Source organism: Notechis scutatus, chromosome 3, assembly GCF_049901735.1.
Source record: "Notechis scutatus isolate UNSWTSFEM ecotype Mainland chromosome 3, rNotScu1.2, whole genome shotgun sequence".
Lineage (NCBI taxonomy): Eukaryota > Metazoa > Chordata > Lepidosauria > Squamata > Elapidae > Notechis > Notechis scutatus.
In genome coordinates, this window is record NC_142011.1 from 113,008,319 (window position 1) to 113,025,580 (window position 17,262).

The 17,262-nt window shown below is 40.5% G+C and overlaps 1 protein-coding gene across 2 annotated transcripts in view; it reads left to right on the plus strand.

Moving 5' to 3' along the window:
• Positions 1-4,964: 4,964 nt before the first annotated feature.
• Positions 4,965-17,262, plus strand: part of LOC113421446 (5'-AMP-activated protein kinase subunit beta-2) — a 92,628-nt gene continuing 80,330 nt past the window's right edge. Inside the window, exons 1-2 of one of the 2 annotated variants that reach the window (XM_087962518.1) lie at positions 4,974-5,099; positions 5,563-5,626. The gene's annotated coding sequence lies outside the window, so the exon portion shown is untranslated. Of the gene's footprint in view, positions 5,100-5,562; positions 5,627-17,262 lie in introns of both variants that reach the window. The other variant, XM_026681829.2, reaches the window with a different exon arrangement.

Consider the following 17,262-nt stretch of genomic DNA (forward strand, 5'->3'; position numbering starts at 1 on the left):
GATTTAATATATTCAGGTTACATCAAAAAGGATTACTTGTACAAACTTCACCCCACCTCCCTTCTTCCATTGAAGAATGGCAGATACACGGATCTGACACATAGACCCATTAAGGACTACTCATTGAGTACGGTTTGTCAGCCAGTTATGAATTTATCTGGTGGTGATGCTATCTATCCCACTTTTTTTCTAGCTTACCAAGAAGTGGATTGTGATCTACTTTGTTGAATGCCTTGCTGAAGTCTATTATGTCCACAGTATTTTGCTGGTCTACTAATTTAGTCACTATGTTGAAGAATGAAATAAAATTGGTTTGGTATGATCTGTTTTTAACAAGCCCATGCTGGCTACTAGTTATAACTTTACTCGTGTAGATGTTGGCAGATCTATTATTTTATTATCTTTTCTGGTATCTTCCTGGATATTGATGTTAGGCTGATTGGTCTGTAGTTTCCTGGGTTTGTTTTCTTTCCTTTTTGGAAGATGGGAACCACATCAACTCTTTTCCAGTCCTCTGGTAGTTCCCTGGTGCTCCAGGATTTTTGAAAGATGTGGTACAGTGGTTGGGAGATGAAATCTGCCAGCTCCTTTAGAACTCTGGGATGTAATCCTTCAGGTCCCACTGATTTGTATTCATCAAGATCAGACAGGTATTCTCTTACTATTTTTTTTTTTTTGCTTATTTTAACATTTGTTTTTAGTCTGTCTTTTACAGTTATGTTTTTGGTAGGTTGGGCTATAGTTCCTTTTTGCATGAAGACCAATGCAAATAATGAGTTAAGCAGTTCTGCTTTCTCTCTGTTGCCTGTTACTTCCTTGGCATCTTCTCTCTTTAGTGGACCAACTGTTTCCTTAATTTTTTTCTTGTTATTTATATGTTGGGATGATTGAGATGAAAACCAGCCTGCTTATTGCCCAGTACAGATAGTACTCGATTTATAACCACAATTGAGCCCCAAATTTCTGTTGTTGAGCGAGATATTTGTTAAGGGAATTTTGCCCCATTTTACAATCTTTCTTGCTTCAGTTGTTAAGTGAATCATTACAGTTGTTAACTTAGTACCATTGACTTTGCTTGTCATAAGATCATAAAAAGGATCACATGACCTGGGACACTGCAGCAATCATAAATATGAGTCAGTTGCCAAGAGTCTGAATTTTGATCATGTGACCATAGGACTGCTGCAACAGTCATAAGTGTGAAAGATGGTCATAAATAACCTTTTTCACTGCCATTGTAACTTTGAATAGTCATTAACTAAATAAGTATAAGTTGAGGACTATCTGTATTGCTTCTTTCTGTAGCCAATCTTGTAATTAGTTATTCAAGTATAGGCATAAAGTTTGCTAATCATATTTAGCAAAATTTATGGAGCAGATAAGGTAGATTCTACCCCCATCTCCTTTTTAAATTTTGGCACAATATGGTAATAACAGCACCTCAGTAATAACCTTTGTGATCTAAATAAGAAAAAAAGATGCCCACCAGTTAGCATTTCCTTCAACATGCTACCTCAATTCTAATCACATTATTGATGAACCACTTGAAGAAGGTTGGGGTAGGGAATCCTCATCACAGTAAATGGACAAACTGAGTGGGATTTTGTGCTAAGTGCTATTTTCTCTGATGCTCCATTTTTAGATAATAAGAGTACATTGCATTATACTTCAGTTGTTTTAAATTTATTTTATACTGGTCTTAGATTATAATAATGATGAAGAAACACTGCATTATAATATTATATAATATATACCATATTTCTTTTAAGCAGAGAATTAATGTTTAAGACTAGATTAGGACATTCCTTTCTATTTGTTTCTAAAAGTGCCTAGAAGTTTAACTACTTAAAATACAGAAAGAAAGGCCAGAGTTTGCAGTATATTTGTTAAGAAGTAAAAAAGGGAATTATTCTTTCTGCAGAATATCAGTAATAAGCTACTAAAAGTCATTAATATATTCATGTTTTTTATTTGTTTCATCTTTTCATTGGGGTTTATATCGTATGGATTAGAGTCTTACCACAGATTTTTAAAATTGTTATATTGTACCGTGTTTCTCCAAGAATACGGCCACCACCAATAAGAAGGCCCAGCATGATTTCTAGGCATGAGGGGAAATTAAGCCCTGCCCCCAAAATTTAAGCCTATTTAATCCATGCGTTTCCCCGCCATTTCTCACATCGTTCATTAAAACTACATGAGGTGAAGAGAAATGGGGGGGAAGGGGAGGGAGAAAACTTGCCTTTAGGAGCGCCCTGCAGGTAGCCTAGGCTAGAATACCCCAATCTACTACTGATAGAACATTGGCCAGTAGAAGCTCCCCGAAGGCAGAATCACCAGCCACTTCTATCAGCCAGTAGAAGCGGCCTCGGGGCGAGCGCCCACGTGCACTCCCCTTGCCACGAAGCCATTTCTATCGGCTGATGGAAGCTCCCCAAAGGCAGAGTCACCAGCCGCTTCTATCGGCTTTTAGAAGCAGCCTCAGGGTGAGCACCCACGCGCACTCCCCTTGCCACGAACCTGTTTTTATCGGCCGATGAAAGCTCCCCAAAGGCAGAGTTACCAGCCGCTTCTATCAGCCGGCTGATAGAAACAGCCTTGTGGAGAGGTGAGTGCGCATGGGGCGCTCTAGGGTGGGGTGCGTGTGGGGGAAGAAATTAAGTCACCCCTGAAAAGACATCCTAGCCATTTTTCAGGGCTCAAAAAAAAAAAAAAAGACCCGGCCTTATTTTATGAGAAGCACGGTATATCCAAAAATAAATGTTTGATTGCAGTGGGATACAAGTCCAATTATTCAGATCAAATCAATCAAATCTTGAATTGGCCCATTCAGAATCATTGCTGTGGGAGAAATTTAGCATAGGTTTTTCCTATTAGAAGTGTACGGAATACTCTTCTTGCATTCTTATTTAGTTCTGTATGGATATATCCTAGGGAAAAGAATGTTTAACTATACCTTTTCAAATCTGCAATTCAAAAAATTCAAAAGGGACCTCATACTTTTTACATCAACTTTTTAATCATGTGGCATTTGAACCCATTCTATTTCTAACAGTTATATTGTATTCGTTTATATAAGTAGCAACTGTATTTTAAAAACAGTATAGAAACAATTGGCTTCAGAAAACAATGAGACTCTGGCATAGATAGTATAGGTTCTACTAAAGATCATTCACCCTGCTCTGTTTTCTAATCTACAGGAAGCTAACATAGGGTGCGTATATGTGAATACCGTATTTTGCACACTGATGTTAATAAAGCTGTTTAAATGCAGTGCATTTCTTTTCTTTAATTTCTACTGAATCTGGTTATTCTGATTTTTAAATCTGATAATATTGACTGATTTATTTCTACTATCCAAAAGTTTTAGAGAATAAAATTGTGTTCAGTAACGAACAAGTACAGGTAGCCCTCAATTTACAACCATTCATTTACTAACTGTTCAAAGTTAGAACAGCTCTGAAAAAGTGAGTTTTGACAGTTTCTTTTAAATTTATGACCGTTGCAGCATTCCCATTGGTAACGTGTGTATTTAAAACAGTTGCAGTATTCTGGGATCATATGATCATCATTTGTAACCTTCCCAGCTGGCTTCAGACAAGCAATGCCAGATGTGTTTAACAACCTGAGTTACTTAACAACTATGGCAAAAAATGTCGTAAAGTGGGATGCAATTCATTTAACAAGTGTCTTACTTAGCAACAGAAAATTTGAGCTCAATTGTAGTCTTAGGTCAAAGGCTACCTGTATTAAATAGCAATTTGTGGAACAGTCAATTTATTCATATCTAGATTCTATGAATGTGCCTCATTTTCAGGATAATTATACCGATTTTCTTTTGACAGTAACAATTCATTACTAACAACCAAAATTCCTGTTTCTAACAAATTATAACAAAAGAAGTTAAAGGACTAGTTATTTGTGACACACCTACATTTTGCACTGCTAACCAGTCATCCTTATTCTGTCAAAACATTATATCAGACTGTGTTCTAGTAGTACAGATAGTCCTTGACTTACAACCATTTATTTAGCAACTGTTCAAACACCATGTACAGCAGTCAAACCAATTTACAACTGGTTCTTGCACTTATGATCATCACAGTATTCCCAGTCATGTGATCAAACTTTGGGCACTTTGCAACTGGTTGCAGAATTCCAGGGTTATGTGATCCCTATTTGTGACCTTTCCAGCTAGTTTCTGACACAGCAGCCATTAGCAGAAGCCAGATTTGCTTAATGGCTATGTTATTCATGTAGGTGATTCACTTAACTGTGTCCAAAAGGTTGTAAAATCGAATGTGATTCACTTGATTGCCTTGCTTAGCAATGATAATTCTAGTTCTTGTGATTGTAAATTGAGGACTACCTGTAATTAGTATGCTTGGTGATGGCATAATTCTATGTTCAAATATTAATTGGATTTTAGTATGAGTAGTTTTAATCCCTACATTTATGCAGCTGCAGAGATATTGTAGAATCATCAAGTTGGAAGAAACATTGAGGTCTAGTCCAACCCCCCTACTCTGTGCAGGATCCAGAGAAATGGCCTGCTTTTCTGTTTCGTGCTCTACGCATTAGGCAGAAAAAGAGGAACGGCTGGTTGCTTTACTGAATCATTAGTTTCGTTCAGCTGTGCCTTTTTACAAAGAATTTCCATGCCAGAATTCGCTACCGAAAGATGCTTCTTACCGTCAGCTTTGTATTCCCAATCTTCAGCCTTACACCATACTTACCTTTTGCCCAGGTTTACCCGATTGTATCTGAAAAAATCAGGACATTAAATTGCAACCTTCCTTCTTCCTGGGCGAGAGATTCCTTTCTCGGAGAGATTTCTATTAGTAAGAGGAAGCGCAACAGCTCCCAGCATCCTTTCCCCATTGTCCTCATCCCCCTTTGGGCGTACTTTGTCCGGCGCAGTGGAGAAAAAAAAAGACTAGCGCTTTGAGCATGCGCCGCCCTTCGATTTCTATTTTTGGCCATTTTGATAACAGGCGACTGTGAATAAACAGGAGTGGGTCGGGACTAATTCTTCAGGTGACCTCTTTGGATAGCGCCCTCCAGGGGAAGGAACCAGCGAGCACAAGGAAGAAACAAAGGTAAAAATTCTACAAATTCTTAACGTGTTAGAAATTCATCTTCGTCATTTATCAATTTCATGGGTGAAAATCAAGCCTGAGGCGGCCTGTTTTAGTGTAGAGAAAGGCAGTTCTCCGCGACAAGCTCGAAAAAGCTGTTTGCGTGTTCTCCCGGCGTCACGTCCCAAAGTGACGTCAATCTGAGAATCTAGCGCCGATTGCCCGTCGCTCACTTGAGTGATGCTGATATGTATAAGACACCAAAAGTACGCGTGAGCTCTATATTGAATCCCTGAGGAGAGCGCCTCTTAAATCCCACCAAGTTCATTACCTTCTGCCATTGAGGCTAGCGACTGTAGTTGGTTTGTACATCTTGCATTCTTCGGAAGGTCGCAGGAGTTGATCATTTTTGTATCATTCTTTAAAAATCGTTTTAGAGAAATTCTGCAGTTAAAGGTGCATTTTGGCTTTCTTCCACAAATAGAGTTAGGACAAGAAAAGCCCAGCTTTGTCTGATCAAGAACGGATTCCCAAGAATTTTGTCCGAGGTAATAAATAGAAATTGAGATCACATGACTCAACTGTCTCAAATGGAAATATAGAAATCTTTAATTCTTTATTCCATTCATTTCTTAGAATTTCCATATAATATTTATTGGTAAGTATAGAGATCAATCTTTTTAGTGTCAAAAGATTTAAGAAGTTGTTCTAGTATCTTAGTTGTCTCAGAATCTAAGAATAATGCTAGTCCAAATGATGTTATTAACAAATATTATAACTATATGTTGTCATTGGGTTACATCTGGTAGAGGATAATTGTCTCTTAACGTGTTAGAAATTCATCTTCGTCATTTATCAATTGATCCAAAGTCAGTATCTCCAGTTCTGACTAATGTTTCCATATCATATTTTCCCCAATTTTTAAAATTTAGTTTTCCCATAAGGTTAATTTAGCATAGGAAAAGGGTCAAATCTTTTTTTAGACATGTTTCTTATATAATTGTTAACAGAGATACTAGAGGTTTAGTATAATTACATGTTATTAACTAAGTAATATATTTTAGTATATGCATACCTGGATATATAATGGATTCACCTACATTTTCTCTGTTCACAACTTGACAAAAGGAGGCAGTGGTGGAATGGAATGCAAAGGTGGGGGAATGGTATCTTGGCAACTGAGGCATCTCTGGAAGTTTCCAAGGACACTGAGCATGGCTAGCTGTTTTTTCATAACAAAATGAACAGAAGTGATTGGTGGACACAGTTGTGGGTGGCCCAGAGGGAAAGGGAGAAATAAGTAAGCTTGTGTTTGTGCAGGAAATTCAGAGCTGGTGTCACTTCTTCTGTGCCAGTGTAGTTTTTCAGTAAAGTATTGTGAAAATCAAGGATATAGCTTATTGATCTAATACAGGGTTCGCCAACCTTTTGGACCTCAGGGACCACCAAACTGACTCCTAATGAGGTGCAGGGTTTTCAGGAACCCAAAGTGCCCTGCCTACCTGGCATCATGGCTCCTTTGTAGAACCTGCATCCACAGACTATTAAGGACATATAGTTTAGTCCCTTTTGAGGCCAGCTCATCTCTAATGGTCAAGAGTGTCAGAGTTTGTAGCTATCCAGCCAGCACACAAGTAAACAATTCAGCAGGATTCATTTATAGAAGAAACTTCTTTATATACAATAATATAAAACATGATGCATGTACCGTATTTGCCGGCGTATAAGACGACTTTTTTGCCCTGAAAAACATGCCTCCAAGTGGTGGGGTTGTCTTATACGCCGGGAGGACTCCGACTCCCACTTCGAGCTTGAGTTGCAGCCGGGAGGGAGGCTGGGGGGGGAGCGGTGTGTGTGTGTGTGTGTGTGTGGCGGGTGTCACTCGCCACGCGCTGCGCAACCTTTCCCCCTCTTCCTTCCTTAGCGGTGTGGGGAGGAGAGGATTCGAAGATCCTCACGTGCGGCGTACTTTTCTTTTCTTTTTTTCTTTTTGCACGCAGGTTTTGCATGCGGGCGGCTGTAGGTTAAGGATGGGGGAGCCCCCGGGTGGGTTATCAGGTTTTACGGTGCTTCCAACATGTGCGAACGGTGGGAGAGCGGAGAAGAGAGCGAGCGCCCCGCTGTGTGAAATCCTGCCGTCAAAGCAACACTGGGGGAGGCAGGGTATAAATTTACCAGGTTAATGTAGCAATGGTGATTAATGCCCAGAACATTGTTTGCGGGTATTGGGGTGTGTGTGTGTGTGTGGTGGTGGTGAGGAGAGGTTGTCCTTTGAATGCGGAAAAGTAGGTGTGACCTTGTGTAGGAAAATAAAGAGATCCTTTTTAGCATGTTTGGCTTCTTTGCCTCCCCTCGTTCGTTTTGACGTGGAGATAATGGCCTTCGGGCGGGAGGGAAGAAAGCGGTAGCTGGATCATTTCTAATTTCACTTACTCTCCTGCCTCACTTCAATATGTCTGAGCGACTCCAGATACTGGAAGACTTTTTGAATGAAAGTGTTACCTCCATTTTTTTTTTTTAAAGAGGGCCACTTGGGGAAAAAAAAAGATTCTAAGGAATTCCTTGTTTCTTGATTAAAGAGAAGGCATTGAATATACTGTTCCTTGGCAGCCTTTTCAGTGTCCGGGTTTTTGGTGTGTGTGTGTGAGAGAGAGAGAGAGATCAGCTGTATTGAGAAGAGAACGTTTCCTGTGTTCTCATTTTATTTACAACATATTTTACGCTTAATGGTAAGCAATGAAAAATATTTTTAAAACTCATTTCTAAACTCCATAGCTATTTGCATATTCTTGGTTCAAAATTGGATTAGCTCATTTCAAAATTGTCCAAAGCAGAAAAGTGCGTCAAAAAAAAAAAAGTGCAAAAGTGGAAGGTGTGTGGAAGAGGGGGTAGTCTTATACGGCGAGTATATAACAAACTCTATATTTTGAGTGGAAATGTTGGGGGGTCGTCTTATACGCCCAGTCGTCTTATACGCCGGCAAATACGGTATGTATACAACACCCATGCAGCTCTTGCAACGTGGTAGAAGAAGTAGCAAGTACAAGAAGACAAGAAGTAGAAGCAAGGACTAGAACTAGAAGCAAGGAGTAAGGGCAAACAAACACAGAACAGTTAAGCTAAGCCACGCCCAGGCTCCGAGCTGCCTGACATGTCTCACAACAAATCCTGTGTCTCAGTCACCAAACGGTTCCCATTGGCTGACTTGTTATGGCTATTCCATTTCATAAATTCTTTTTTTTTAAGTTTTATTTGTTTTATTGGTATAATATATACAAATTCCATTTCAATCAAACTCTTTGTCTGGGTACAATTATTCTTAGGCAATCATAATCAGAGTTTTACAATAACATGTATCACAATAACATTAATACTGTAATGACAATATTTTGTTCGTCCGTTTTAACAAATTTCCATTTTAACATTTATCCTTTTTATGTCCCTTTCTTTCTAACTTCTGTTTTTATTGTTTAGCCATTGATAAAATAATTCCAACATTTAGTAGATTTATCCTTATACATTTTCACTAATCTTGTTGGTGCAAAATGCCATCATTTTATACAGATTTTCTTTGGATGCAGTTGACATAGTAAGTTTAACATTTCTATCCCACAGTTTCTGCCATTTATCTAGTTCTATTGCATATCCAAAAAATTTAGTCCAAACAATCATTGTTTCCTGGAACAGATGAAAAATTGATAAAGAAAATATATTGTTATTTATTGGGTATTAAACTATATTTTCTTTTATCAATTTTTCATCTATTCCAGTTAGTATCTGGTCCAATTCTGTTAATTCTTTATTAAAACCATACATTTTAGCATCTTTCTCATATCAAGATTGTATCTGCATTTGTGGTCACCATGCAATGTCCATCCCATTTAAATCCAGAATCATAGAATCATAAGGCTGAAAGAGATCATACAGGTCTTCTAGTCCAATCCTCTGCCCAAGGCAAGAGACCACTGCCCCACACGCACCTTTGCTGCGCTTTGGTTGAGCCTGGCACTTACTTGAGGAGAGTGTCCCCGTGTGTGTGCACCCTTCCAGCCCCACCACAGCCAGCCAGGGGGTTGTGAGAGGAGAAGGAGAGGGAGGAGGAGGGTCGCCTGAAGGGAAACCTCCACCATGGCTGGTGCTCATTCCTCAGCCAGCCCAGATTTCCAAAAGGAAGAAATAAAAGGAGTAGCGAAGAGCCCCAAGGAGAGCTTGTTGGTTGGGCCTAGGCTTGGCTTAGAGGTGAGAGAGAGAGAGACACACACACAGAGGGGAAGATAGGGAAAGGGAGAGAGATACAGAGGGGGAGAGGAGAGGGGGGGAGAGGAGGGAGAGGGGAAAAGAGGGAGAGAGAGACACATACAGAGAGGGAGAGGGAGATACAGAGAGAAGAGGGAGAGAGAGTGGGAGGGGGAGAGAGACATAGAAGGGCTTTGTGACTGGGTGGCAGTGAGTGACATTGAGTTAGCCACGCCTTCCCAAGTTTTGTGGCTCCCAGTTTTTTCCTGTGGGAAACCGGTACAAATGGCTCTTTGAGAGTTAAAGGTTTCAAACCCCTACTCTTAACTGTTTCAAGTACTTTCGGAAGTTCAGATTGTTCCAAATATTGTTGTATTTTATCTTCTGATACTTTCTCCTGGTCATACAGTTTCCCATAATATTCTTATTATTTTTTATCCTCATTCTGCTAATAAAGGGTCCCTTTCTGATCTATTAATCAATGTATCTTTTCCCCCTCTCTTTTTTCAATTTATATGCCAACCATCTTCCTGATTTATTTGCATTTTCAAAAAAAAAATGTTTTGCATTTTTAATTTTTTGTGCCAGTTCCATCTTTTTCCAATAAATTCATTTTGTGTTTCATCAAATCTATTTGATTTTTTTAATTTCTTTTTTTCATGGTTCTTTCTGTAATTCTGATTCTATCTTTTGTGTTCTTCCTCTAGTCTAGACTTATTTTGTTTCTTATTATTATTTTTCTTCCCCATGTAAGTTATAATTAGTCCTCGGGTATATGCTTTAGCAGTATCTCATACAGTTTGCAAGGAAGTCTCTTCTTTCCTGTTCTCATTTTAAAAAAACAGTCCAGTTCTTTTTCTATATTTTGTATAAATTCTTTATCTTGCAATATTGCTTGATTCAAAGTCCATCTCAATTTTTCTTTTTTGTCCTTTCCATACAAGTTTTATCGGAGTGTGATCTGCCCAAATATTGGGTTCTATTTCTATCTGTTGTACACATATTTTCAATTCTAAAGACATCCATGCCATATCTATTCTAGACCAGTATTTATGCCTATCTGAATAGAATGAATACTGATTTTTTTGGGGGTGCACTTCTCTCCACACATCATGAATTTCTATTTCTTCTGTTATTTTAAAAAAAGATTTGGGGAGTGTTTTTCTAACTTTTTTTACTACCCTTATAGTTAAGTTCTATATCTACAATTGTGTTGAAAGTCTCCTACCATACAAATATTTTCATATTCCAATTCTATAATTTTCTTATGAAGTTTCCCATAAAACTCATCTCGTTTGTTATTAGGAGCATATATCGCTATTAACAATATCTGTTTTTGGTTCATTGTTACCTCCATCAATATTCTCCTATCTTCATCTGCAAAAATTTGTCTAGCATTTATTGTTTCTTTAATATATAAAACCACCCAGCCCTTTCTTTTGCTGCACTAATGAAAAATATCGTTTTCCAATTTTGGGGTATTCTAGTAGTTTACTATATTGTTTTTTAATGTATACCTCTTGGAGACAAATTAGATCTAATTTTAATTTTTCTAATCCTTTTCTTTTTTATCGATCGGTTCAGTCCATTTATGTTAATTGATAATAGTTTTATCTCTTCTTCCATTGTTTACTTGTAAATAGGTTTTGTTGTTCTAGTCGATCTTATTTCTTTCTGTCTTGCTCCTTTTCCTTCCCTTCTCTCTTTTTGATCTGCTTCAATTTCATCCTGTTGCGTATTTTCCTCTGCTGTCACTTCCTCTTGTTTTTTGCCATCTATTTCTTCCCTTTTCTCTTCTTCCTCATATGATGTAAAGTACTGGTAATAGAATTGTTATCCTTTATCTACTATATCCAATCTATGTCTTTTTTCCATCCAAGTCACCAATATTCCCTCTGCTATTAGCCATTTAAAATTTACATCATGTTTTATTAGTTCTCTTGTCAAAATTGATACTGTTTCCATATATCTCTTAATTTTCTGGGTATTTGTTTCAAAACTGCTATTTGTCTCCCTTTGTATTTCAGTGATGTGTCTCTTGCTCTTTGAAGTATTTCTGCTCTTACTGCTTTCTTTGTAAATCTCACATGTACCTCTCTGTGAAGTTTATTCCTTCTCGCATAAGTTATATATATTCTAAATATTTCACCCATTTTAGAGAGGACTTCCTGTTTACTCTTGTCCAATGCATCTGCCAACAGTTCTGCCATTGTTTCAGTGAGGTCTCCTTTTTCCTCCTCAATATTTTGTAATCTCAGGAAATATTCAGCTCTATCCATCTCCAGCGTAATTATAGATCGCTCATGATCCTTATCTACCTTAATCAGCCTGTGATCCATGTTGTCTTCTTTTTTATCTATTTGCTCTGTTTTCTCTTCCATTTTCTGAATCAGTTGTTCATTTTTTGTTATTATTTGCTCAATGTTATCTATTTAATCCTCCATCTTTTGTTTCATCTTATGCATCCTATCTGCCAAATCATCATGGTTCTTGGCCATGGCTTCTTGTAGTAGTTGAAACATGGTTTTAATCTCTGATTGAAAATTATTAAATTTCTCATTCTGCAACATGACATCAATAGAGCTTTGGCTTGTGGGGCTCAATGCTGCTGCTGAAGCTCCTGCTGATGGTGCAGATGTTGCATTTTTCTCCCTGCTTTACTTAAATTTGTATTGCTTGCCATTTTAATAATTTTAGCTAATAGGATATTTCAAGTAATTATTTAACATAGACAGCCAATCAGTATTCAAGCAATCAATAATAATCAAACAATACAATACTCCACAATACCCTGCTTAAAGAGCACACCTAAAGCAGTCCAACAATTTCCTTTCTTTTCGTTTCTGTGGTTCCGAGAGTTCAGAGAGAGTGGGTAGGCCAGAGGAAGCATTTACTGCTAATCAAGAGACAACCTGAGGCACAGCTGGGGGTGCAACAGTTGACTATGTTGCCAGCGCTGGGAGTCCAGTTACAGCACTGAGGTAATGTGTGGTGCTCCAAAAGATCTGAACGCAGGTCCTGTGATTGTGGTGACCGGCAGGGCATGGCTGTAGCCCAGCAATAAGCCTTCAAGGCCTGCTTTGCTGGTTAGGAGGTAAGAGGAACAATTTTAATCCAGATGAGGCCCAAAGGATGTAAGCAGTGGACTTTTCCCCTTCAACCGAAAAAGAATGAACTTCTGAAAGCTAGGCACTTAAAAAGGAATTCTTTATTGAAAGGGAGTGAACCCCAGCACTAGTCAAAGCAGAATCTAAGATGCTTCCAGGCATACAGTAATAGATAAAGGGAGTTAGAACCCCTCCCCTTATTTAGATGTGGATTTAGTCAAACAAAGAACCAACATGTTAATTCCCCCCTCCCCTTTTCTGTGAATGTATCTTAGAAGAGGTTCCCAGGGAGTATCTTCCAGAGCTGGAATTTTTATGGTCCATTCTCCTCTTGCTATCTCTCCAAGAGGTGACAAGTTTCTAGACATCTGGCTTCAGTCCTCCAATTGTATATCATGTACAAGTTATACAGATTCAATATAAGATTTAATATATTCAGGTTACATCAAAAAGGATTACTTGTACCAACTTCCCCCCCCTTCTTCTTCCATTGAAGAATGGCAGATATACGGATCTGACAAGGGTCTGATAAGAGATTATACTCCCCATCCCCTCCCCTACCAGGAACCAGTATTCCCTCGGGCAGTTCCTCAGCCTCTAACCCACCAGCTAAAATGGCGGATACAGAGAAAGAAGGTGACCATAGCCCCTCTACATCCAAGGACAGATCTAGGGGCAGGCAAAAGAAAAAGGCTCCTGAACCTAAAAAGATCTCCAGGGCAGAGTAGCAGGTTAAAAGGCCTGCATGCTGCTGGGGGGAAGAGCCTAAGGTCACCACCCCCGGATAAGTCAGCTCCTTCCGCTCAACCTCCATTGTTACAAATTGAGGCCTGGTCTTCTGATAAGTCATCTGCATCAGCTAACCTTCAGTTTCTAGAAGGAGGCAGGATTATGAAAGGGATTCTCTCACGACCTTCCAAGAGGATTCCTGGGAGCCCACTCCTAAGAGGTCTAGACCAGGAGTGGAGACAACTTAAAAGTTAAAACCCCATGGTTGCAGGCCTACGTGACCCTGAGAAGGCAGAGCAGGAATTACCTACTCACATGGCCATTAGACAGGGAATTGTGGAAAATCTCCAAGCAATGAGAAGACCTGAATCTGTGGTGTCTGAATATTCAGAGCCGAATCCTTCCATTTTTTCCAGGAGTAGACAGTCCTTGAGGAATAGGGCTTCTCCTGACCCAACCCTACATAGCCTCCCATCTAGGGCCCTAGAAGTAGACAAGAGAATCTGACATCTCTACTGCTGAAGACATGGGCCTTCTAAGACCAGCTTTTCCTGGTTTCTTTGAATCCCATAAGTTCCGGGCATTACTGTTTAGGGCTAGGAAGATGGCTCAATTGGGGCCAGAGGCAGATGTTGGGGTCATAGAGGGAGATATAATAACATTTCCAGACCAATTCTTTGCTGAACCAACTGTATACCCTGAAAAGGTACTGGCCCCTAGATTATTTTTAAATGTCATAAAAAAACAACTGGATTCTCTGGGCACAGTGGCCATGTTGTCAGCTAACTAATGCCACTACTTCAGTATGGGTCCTGAACTCACCAGCTCGTTGCAAGTGCCATCAGTGGACAGTCTGGTTGCAGCCTTGGTATCGACTTCATCGAACCCTGCAGATCCAGAAGAAGCCTTGAAGGTGGAGGATAAAATAATTGAGCAGTCCCTCCAGCATACGCACCAGGTGGCTTGCATGGGCAGTCAAAGCTGCATCAGCTGCATCATTCTTCATGAGGGCCTCCTTACATTGGCTTCACTAACTACAGGACAGGATTCCTGCTGCAGATGTCCCGGTCCATCAGGACATCCTTAAGCTAGTAGCAGCGGCTGAATTTACAGCAGATGCCACCTTAAATAGCACCAGATTTGCAACCAAAACCATTGCCACTTCAATGGCTGCTCTTAGAAGGTCTTGCTGAAAAACTGGCAGGCTGGTGGCCAGCACAAATGGAAGGTGCCCCTATAATGGGGGACAAATTGTTTGGGGAAGTCTTAGGTTCCCATCTTGTAGAGACCAAAGACAAGAAGTTCCTTCCATCTCTGACAAGGCAGTCAAGTTTCAGGGCAGTTCCATATTCCCATTGGTCATCATTCAGAGCAGAGGGCAGTATCGGGGCTCAAGGACCACAGAGGCAGGCTTTTAATTGCCAGGAATGCCCACAGGAAAGAGCGACCAGAGATAGGCCTCAATACTCAGGCAAGTAGCCCTTTCGTGGGAAGGAAGTTGCTTCTTCGTAACTTCTGTTAATTGGGGTAGTAGTTCTCCCATTGGGGGTCTATTATCCAGTTTTGTTGCCCAATGGGAGGCTACAACATTCAACGCTTGGGCCCTAATTACCTTCAGATATGGCCTTTTCTTAGAATTCAGGTCTCAACCCCCCTGGTTCTATGTGCCTTGCCCTGTTTTCAGGGAGGCATCCCATAGAAAACTCATGGAACAAGCTATTCAACACTTGCTGGATATTCAAGCCATCCAGTCAGTTCCATTGAGTCAGCAGGGTAAGGGATTCTACTCCTGTCTGTTATTCCTAAAGCCTCGGGGGCGGGGGGATGGGGGATGGTGAGCTATTTTTGACCTGAAAAGGCTCAATATTTGTGTTACAAACGTTTCAGGATGCATTCACTAAATCTATTCTGGAAAGTGTCAGGGAAGGTGACTTCCTCACCTCAATTGATCGTACAGAGGCTTATCAGGATTTGCCAGCAGGTTTCTACGCTTCAGCTATGCTGGGTATTACTTTCAATATAGGGCTATGCCCTTTGGTTTATCTTTTGCCCCTTGGGTATTCACTAAGATTCTGACTGCATCGGCAGCTTGCTTGAGAACCTTCCCGGTAAGGGTGCAGTGTTACCTGGATGATATCTTAATTCAATCATCCTCACAGGAATGGGCCTTGAAGGACCTCCAGGTGACAGTTTCCCTTTTGCAAGACCATGGTTTCTCAATTAATGACAAGATGAGCCATTTCATACCAACCAGATGTTTATTACATCTTGGAGCAAACATTAACACTGTGTCTTGTAAGGTGTTCCTTTCACAGGAGCACAAAGATAGTCTTCAAAAACTTGTGGGGGAGATCACAAGGGCGGATAACTCCTTTGGCCCTTCTCTTCTAACTCTTAGGCAAGATGATCTCTTGCATATCCATCGTGCCTTGGGCTAGGTTGCTTTCTAAAAAGTTACAGTGGTTCCTCTTGCCCTACCAAAAGGCAGGCAAGAGCCATTTGGCATTTAATGTCATAGTCCCCACATCAGTCAAGCAGTCATTGCTATGGTGGTCCTCCCAGGCAATAAATGCAGGTCCTTTATTCAAAGAGCCGCCTCGCCTGGTCATCACCGATGCCAGTCTCCTCAGCTGGGGGACTCACTTGCAGCCACAATTGGCTCAAGGCCAGTGGTCTGTTTTGGTGAAAGGAAAAAATATCAATTGGTTAGAGTTGAGAGAGGTAAGATGGGCTCTCAAGAAATTCAGAAGCACTATACAGAATGCACATGTCCTGATTTTGACGTAATGTCACCACTAAGGCACGTATTAACAGGCAGGGTAGCACCAGATCCAGGGCTTTAATGTTGGAAGCAGAATGTCTGGGTCTTTGGGCAGAGAGGAACCTCTTATCCATCAGAGCGGAACATATTTCTGGGGTAGAAAATGTACAAGCGGACTGGCTTAGCAGGGCCAGAATTGACCCCTCAGAATGGAGTATTCCCCCTCTTTTATTTCAGGATGGTTCGGACTATCGGTTGTGGACTTGTTCGTGTCTCCAAACAATGCCAGACTCCCCAGGTTTTTCACCAGCTTCGTGACACGGGGCTGAAGGGACCAGTGCCCTCAGAAGCAGGCGGCCTCAAGGTCTCCTGTATGCCTTCCCTCCTGTTCCTCTTCTACCAGCGGTCATCAGAAAGGTACTGGAGGAGGAGGTCATATTTCTGGCTCTTACTGGCCCAGACATCCCTGGTTTGCGGACCTGGTGAATCTCTCAAATTGCCCAGCCATGGAGGATTCCTCCTCACAAAGTTTCATTACACCAAGGGGAGATAATTCATCCAGAGCCTCAGTGGTTCCAACTGACCGCATGGCGGTTGAATGGAGTGCTCTGAGGAAACAAAACATATCAGAAAAAGTCTTCCACTCTATACTAGCAGCTAGGAGACCCTCCACTAACTGCTAGGAGTCCCTCCACTAACTGCATTTATGAAGCCACATGGAGGGTTTCCTGTCAGTGGTGCAGTAAGATCGGGATCATTCCCTTTTCTGCCTCAGTAGGCAACTTATTGGAATTTCTAAAGGAAGGGCTTGACCAAGGACTCTTGGCTATCAACCTACATAGACAGGTGGCCGCCCTCTCTGTTGTCTTGTATATTCATAGGAAGGGATCCTTGTCTCTTTAACAAACTATCTGTCGGTTCCTAAAAGGAGCTTCAAACCTTAGACCACCTGTGGTCCATAGGTTCCCCACTTGGGATCTCTTTAAAGTGTGAAGGGCATTAATGAGTGATCTATTTGAGCCTCTCAGATCCATCAGTTTACATCTACTATCACTTAAGGTAGCCTTTCTAGTAGCCATCACTTTGGCTAGAAGAATCTCTGAGATGGCTGCTCTTTCAGTCACAGAAGATCTGTGTAGTTTCTACCTAGATAGAGTTGTTTTGAGATTAGACCCCTCTTACATCCCCAAGATCAATTCGAGGTTTCATAGAGCCCAAGAACTTATACTGCCAATTTTCTGTCCCAATTCTACTCTCAGCTGTTCTTCTGGATTTAGTGATGAAAAAGACTATTCACGCTGAACAAGTAGTAAGCTTTTATTCTTTTTCCGTTCCAAAACATTAGGTAACA